This window comes from Petaurus breviceps, unplaced genomic scaffold (genome assembly GCF_028583685.1).
Source record: "Petaurus breviceps papuanus isolate PSGF00001 unplaced genomic scaffold, PetGlider_PUasm1.0 140, whole genome shotgun sequence".
NCBI lineage: Eukaryota > Metazoa > Chordata > Mammalia > Diprotodontia > Petauridae > Petaurus > Petaurus breviceps.
This window is the reverse complement of record NW_027185698.1, coordinates 30,598,227-30,605,550: the sequence shown is the minus strand read 5'-3', so window position 1 is coordinate 30,605,550 and position 7,324 is coordinate 30,598,227. Positions and strand designations below refer to the sequence as shown.

The 7,324-nt window shown below is 37.2% G+C and overlaps 1 pseudogene; it reads left to right on the top strand.

Annotated features, from left to right (window-relative positions):
- Window positions 1-4,253: 4,253 nt before the first annotated feature.
- On the top strand, window positions 4,254-5,525 carry LOC138151204 (N-acetylneuraminate lyase-like; annotated as a pseudogene).
- The last annotated feature ends 1,799 nt before the right edge of the window (window positions 5,526-7,324 follow it).

Here is a 7,324-nt window from a genome sequence, read left to right as displayed (position 1 = left end):
TATCTATCTATCTATCTATCTATCTATCTATCTATCTATCTATCTATTATCTATCTATCTATCTATCTATCTATCTATCTATCTATCTATCTATCTATCTATCTATAATATATATTTACTTGTTTGTATGACATTGTGGACATCAGAATGTGTTTCTTGTATGAATGAAGATATAAAAATAAATAATTACAATATTTCTACCATTTGCAAAGCACTATGCTAAGGCAGGGTATACAAACCCAAAAGTAAGACAATCTCTATTCTTAAGGAAATCACATTCTAATGGAATTCTCACACATATGGAAAGTTTGAGCTGAAGGTCAGTTGGAAGAGTATCATGGTGGTAAGGGTAACATTGCAAAGCAGAAGGTGATACCTCTTTAACGCCATTTCCACTGATAAAATCATATCAGTTTTTGATGTTGGACCACAGTGTCAAAGACTTTGGTGAAAAGAACTTTATTTTGTGGGTCTTAAATAAATGTATCAAACCACACTTATAAGAGCAATTTCCAGGATCTACCTCTGTAAGATAATAAACAGGGGTAATAGGCTGGAAGCATTACCATGCCAAGACTCTTGGGTTCAGAGTCCTGTGCTATCTACATTGAAAAAAGTCAATGTGCAGATTAAATTTAAAGTGTGTCAGTGTGCCCATTTTTAAGAGTTGTTTGTTAAACATTTACCACCACACTCCTTTAACCACCAAGTAATAAATTCTTTTAGCCAAAGACAAACCATCTACTAAGGTAGAGATATGTATTGACATATGTCAATGGAAGAGATATCCATACAAAAAAATCATAGTGTTGCAGTTTAAACCCAGGGACACCAAAAACTGTGGATGTGGGGTCTCTGCCTACCCAAAAAAACTCTTGGGGTTTCATGATGCATTGTGGTAGAACCATTTCAAAGAATTCAGTCAGACCACCTCTAATGCAAATATAGACACTTATTGAGATTGACACCTCTCTTGAAGTTGGCTAAGTTCCAGGAGGAACCAGCAACTTCAGAGAAAGCATGATGGATTTTTATAGGGTAAAGATGCAATTACATAACAGAAATCATGAATATTAAAAAGGTATGAGAGGCTTGTTAAGGGATTAGGTAGTGGAGGAGGGGTCCCATCTATAGTTCAGTGGTAAAACATTCTGGTCATTCTGCACTCCGACTGGCTAGCTATTATGTCCATCTGGTTAACACAGATAGTTAGGCATTGTGGTCCTGTCTTGGGCTAGATGGATGATATGGTTGTGATTGAATACAAGAAAATACCTATTTCTGTGGGAATGGATCTGGGGCAGTGACCAGGTAGAGGCAGTAGGTAGGTTCCCATCACATGGACACACCTGTTATTTCTGTGGGAACTAAGAGTTCAGGAACATATCTGTTGTTCCAGTGATCAGTGAGGCATATATGAAAAAAGTTAGGGCATTGGCGGGGGGCTAGGTAGGAACACTGGGTCTGCTGTTCAGTGGGGACAGGCCTACAATGAAGTTAGAATATTGGGGCTGGAATCAACTTTATTGGGATTCCATCAATAGGTCATTCCTATTCTTAGGTTGTCACTTTCAAAGACAAACATTAAGAGAATCTGTTGAAATTTTTTGAGGTTAACCTTAACAAAATGCTTCAGAATTTTCTTTTTTTACTCTCTTTCGTATTTTCTTTCTTTCTTCACTTTTTTTGTCTCCTTACATTTCTGTATCATTTTATATTATACAAAAGTATTTCCCTATAAAAAACTCTGTTACTTAAACAGTACAAGTTTTCTTTTCTCCATTTTAAAGATGAGGAAAAAATGGATGAAAAAAGCAAAGTTACTTGCTAAAGTTTATACCCCTAGCAAGTATTATGGTTTGGTTCCAAGTCAAATCACTTCTTTCTTGATTCCAGTTGACTCATTTGCAACATAAAGGAATAGTACTAGATCAAGGGATCTTAACCTAGGGTTTATGAACATCATATGTGATTATGTGTGTCAGTAGGAAATATATGTTTGTATATCTAATATAATCCCTGTACATATATGTATATATATATACCTACATATATGTGTATATATATGCATATACATACATATATTTCAATATTATTAGTTTATTTTATAATCATTTGTATTTCATCTCATTTTGTTTTTGTTTTGTTTTGCTGAGAAAAAGTTAAAAATCCCTGTACTAGTTCATCTTTATCATTCTTTCCTACTTAAAGATTCTATAAATATGGGTAATTATATATTCTTACCTCTTTGATAGAAAAGGATACCTCACAAATTAATTGATCAAAGGGCAACTTTTTCTGAAGAGAGATGAAATTTTCATTTTGCTTTGTTTTCCCTAAGGATGATACGTATTTTACAAAAGGTCTGTTAGTATTTCACCAAAGGTATACCAGGTATATATACACACACACACACACACATATATATATATATACACATATATACACACATATATATATACATATATACATACCAAAGTAAGTTGGTATAAATAGATGTTCTGGGAAAGGGAGTTACAGATAAAGCAAAACAAAACCAAAAACCTTGACAACTCTATAGGAAAGAGAAAAGAATAATGGGTAGAATTAAGAGATAAGATCAGGATTTCTAAATTACTTGACTAGACTCTAAGGATCATGACTCATGAATAAGAACAGCTAAGTAGGCAAAAGTTAGATACTACTAAGAAAGTACAAACCACATCATGGAGTGAGGTATACAACTCTAGGTCCTGGAAAATTCTAATCAATTTATGCTAGTGTGTATAGAATGCTACTGATTTTAAGATCAGACTCAGGACAGGTTAAATTTTAAGACAGAGGAAGTTATTTTACTGTGGCTTCTTCCCTTTTCTTTATTCTCTTTCAGTAAGATGCAACACCAGGCAATTCAATAGTGGGCTAAGACACCTCACTGTGCTATTGTATTCATTCATCCATTCATTTATTCATTCATTCATAGATCTTTGCTGAGTAGTCATTAAATTCAAGACCTTGAGGGGAGATCCAAACATAAACATCCAATTCAATTTCTGCATTTCTGGAGTTTATTGTTAATTGGAAAGAGCAAATATGGATAAAAATAAATATGACAAAACAGTGTGAGAACAAAATGCTATCTGAGGCAATAGAGAGGAAGGTAAGATCATTTCTATCAAACATATATCACATAAGGGGTGGCTAGGTGGCACAGTGAATAGAGCACCAGCCCTGGAGTCAGGAGAACCTGGGTTTGGATCCGGACTCAGACACAACACACACACACACACACATACACACACACACACACACACACACACACACGCCATGTGACCTTGGGCAAGTCATTTAACCCCAATTGCCCTCCAAAAAGCAAAAAAAACAAACCAAAAAAACCCATAAATCACATAAAAAGACATCAAAGATTAAATTCTGTCGTCAGTGAAAAAAAATAAAGAATTCAGTTTATCTGAAATGTGGCATGCTTGAAAGGGGTGGGGACAATTTGAAAAAAAAATTAGAAGGTTATCATGGAATTTCAAAGGTTAGCATGAACTTCAGGAATGATCTATGCCAAGCAATGTTTGAATAGTTCTTTCAAAAATATCTCATGTAGTCATTTGGCTTTTACAATCCACTTTTGGAAAGCAGAGGATAATCTGGAGCAAACTATCAGGCTAAAGTGATTGGAATTTCTATATGCCTAGTGCACACATTGGGAACCTGTCAGATGTTTTTGTGCTAGAGAGGAATATGATTAGAGCTATGCATTAGGAAGATTTTCCTGACAGTGTTTAGAATAGATTGAGAAGAGTCTGGAGGTGAAGAGACCTTGTTTGGAGGATCTTGGATTAGTCTAGATAAAATGAAAGTAATTAAGGTGCCCCTTGGAGGGAGGGCAGAGATGGTAGCAAGAACAAAGAGGAAGGAAGGTTTATGGAAAACTCTGAGGAGTGTCTCATGCTTCAAAACTTTTTAGCCACTCTGTCCCTCATCGAAACTTCTCCTTCCTTCCTCATCTCCTTGGACTTCTCTCTACCTTGGGAACTGAAATTCATCTGATGAAGCAAGATCAAAGTCATACTATTTAGAATTAGTTATTTAAGCTCCTTAATTTTACATAAAACTCATATTCCAGGTCAAACTCATTCACCCCAAAATTCTAAGCTGACATGGACTAGGTGAGATCCTGGGGTCTAACTCACCCTTCATCCTTCAAAGGTTAATTTCTCCCTTTGACTGCCACCTGTAGTTAATGAAGAGAAATAACCAAAATGATGTTCAGGTATAACTGTCCTCAAAGACAGGCTAATTTTAGTGATTCTCTCTTTCCACAGAGTCTTATGCCATCTCCCCAAGACTCATAGTGATACCATGTGTCACTATTTAATTTTACCTAGAAAGTAAACTTCAGAGCTTACTTACCAAGGAAATCCATTCTCATGAGATTTGCACCAATGAAGTGACTTATTGGCTTTGTTCTCCAAGAAAGACACTGGGCAAGAAACACATTGACAGATTCATGGGAGCTCTCTGAAGGAGGAGAGGATAGATCCTCTATTCTTTGTGTTTTTACCTGACTTCTTCCAACAGTACAATAGTCTTCCCCAAGAAGAAGCTTGAGATCTCCTTGCTGCAACTGTCACACCTACGACTGAGACTGGGGAAATCAATGTCTCTGTAATTGACCACTATGTGGACTATCTTGAAAACAGGGTGTGAAAAACATTTTTGTGAATGGTTCAAGAAGAGAAGGCCTGTCACTGAGTGTCCCAGAGAGGCAACAACTTGCAGAAGAGTGGGTGACAAAAGGGAAGAATAAGATGAACCATTTGATCATTCACATAGGAGCATCGAGCCTGAAAGGTTCAGAAAATCTGGCTCAGCTTCCTGCAGAAATAGGAGCTGAGGGTATTGCTGTCATCGCCCCTTTCATTTTCAAACCTGTGAACAAGAATTCCCTGATTGCATTTTTAAAAGAAGTGGTGGCAGCTGCCCCTGAAGGGCCGTTTTACTGCTATCATATTCCTGCTTTAACCGGGTAAAAATTCATGCTGAAGAGTTGCTGGATGAAATTCAGGATCAAATTCAAGGACTGAAGTTCAGCAACATAGATCTCTTAGACTTTGGACAGTGTGTGCATCAGAATAGCCAATAGCAATTCCCTCTCTTTTTTGGATTGGATGAGCACCTGCTGAGTGCCCTGGCCATGGGAGCAACTGGAGTTGTTGGCAACACCTACAACTACCTGGACAAAAAAACCAAGCCAGATATTGGAAGCTTTTGAGCACCAAAACCTTTCCTCAGCTTTGAATTACCAGTTGTACATTCAGAAATTTATGAACTATGCAATCAAACTGAGTCTGGGAGTTGCACAGACAAAAGCTATCATAACTTTTGTCTCTGGAATTCAAATGGGTCCACCTCTGCTGCCCCTGCAGAAAGCCTCCAAGGAATTTACTCTTAATGTTGAGGCCAAGCTGAAGAGTCTTGAAAGCCAGGGAACACTGAGAAGCCTGGGACCAGTCACACCAGGGTGTCTTTGATGAGATGTGCCTGCTGTGCTTTACATTTTATAATCAGTCTGAACTAAATACTATTTTAAGGGAGAGTCCTATGCCAATTGATCAATCAAGTATTTAAAACCTAAAAAAGGGAAAAAAAGAAAAAGAAACATATGGACAAGTCTCTCTTTTTCAGGAAATATTATTTCTTGATGGTGTTTGGTGGCCAACATCTCAAATGTAGAAACAAATCTCAAAGGTAGAAAATCTGACACCAAATGTTACTAGGCAAATCTCAAAATTGGTGCTGCCTAGAATGTCTTTTCTCTTGGACTAGAAGGTTAAATTGCATGGTCATTCTGCCCAGGGAAAAGAATATCCCCCATCTTTTACACAGGGTTTGAGGTTCAGGGACAATGTCATAGTCTCCCCTTCATTCCATTTATAAGCACATCATTACCTGTCAGGTGTTTATAGTATTGAGATTACTATTTCTGGAAGAAAGTATAAGGGGGAAAATGGAGAGGGAGTTCTAGAGTGTAAAAGTGTGGGGCCAGATTGCTTTTATAAGCCAAGTACTAAAAGGGAATAATGAACAGAGCCAAACTTTGATTCTTGGTCTCCTGACTCTAAATTAAATATATTTTCCTCTGTGTAGCACAATCCAGGGTCAGGATTCCATCCTGACTCTAAAAGTAGGACTTTTTCATTATACCATATTTCTCGATATATCTCATTCCCAGGTAACATTGTACACTTTCAAAAAGACTGTTTGGCCTTATCCTAAATGAGGAACCAATGATGTTAATGCCAAGTACCTTGGGGATCCTGTGGGAAAGAAATTTTTCATTAGGCGAGGCCATATGCCAATCAAACACTTAGTCACATATGGCTCACTAGCTCAGAGTTTCACTAGTCAAAAGTGTGTGTGTGTGTGTGTGTGTGTGTGTGTATTTAGGAGATTCCTTTTGTATTTAAAAAAATTCAAACATGTGTGGTAAATTCTTTTATAGGGATGTGGTCAAAACTCTATTCTTCCTAGGATCTGGCAAAAGTCAGACAAATCCCCCTTAATATCTTATGTAAAAAGGAAATTCCCTACTCTTTTTCTATTAAAAATCTTATTCAAGGAAAACATATATTAACATTTTATTTGCCAGTCCCTGTACTAAAATGCTAGGAATACAAAGAAAGAGAAAAAAAAAATACCCTACTATGAAGGATGTCATAGCCTATTGGGAGAGACAACATAAAACTATGTATAAACAAGATATACACAGTATTTAGTGAAGATAATCTCAAAAGGTAGGCATGGAAGATTGAGAAAAGCTTCTTGTAGAAGGTAAGGCTTTCGCTGAGACTTGAAGGAAGCCAGGGAATTTGGGAGGTGGAGATAAGGAGGCAGACAGCTCTAGGCATGGAATAGAAAGAGTGACAATTCTTGGAGTAAGAAGATAGAGTGTGCAAGGAAGCCTGTATCATTGACCACAGAATACTGGTAGGGAAGGGGATTTTAAGAAGAGTTAAAGGATAGACTAGGTTATGAAGTGCTTTAAAAGTCAAACAGAGGATTTTATACCCAAAGCAATAGGGAGTCACTGTAGTTGAGTGGCTTGGGGGTGGGACACATTGATACTTGCATTTTAGGAAGATCAGTTTGACAGCTGAGTGGAGGATAGTCTGTAGAAGGGAGACACTTGAGGAAAGGAGAACAACCAGAAGCTTACTACAATAGTACAGAAGTAAGGTTATGGCAGCCTGTACCAGTGGGGTGGCAAATGCAGAGGAGAAAAGGAGAGCATATAAAAGATATGTTACAGAAATAAGATCAATGAGACTTG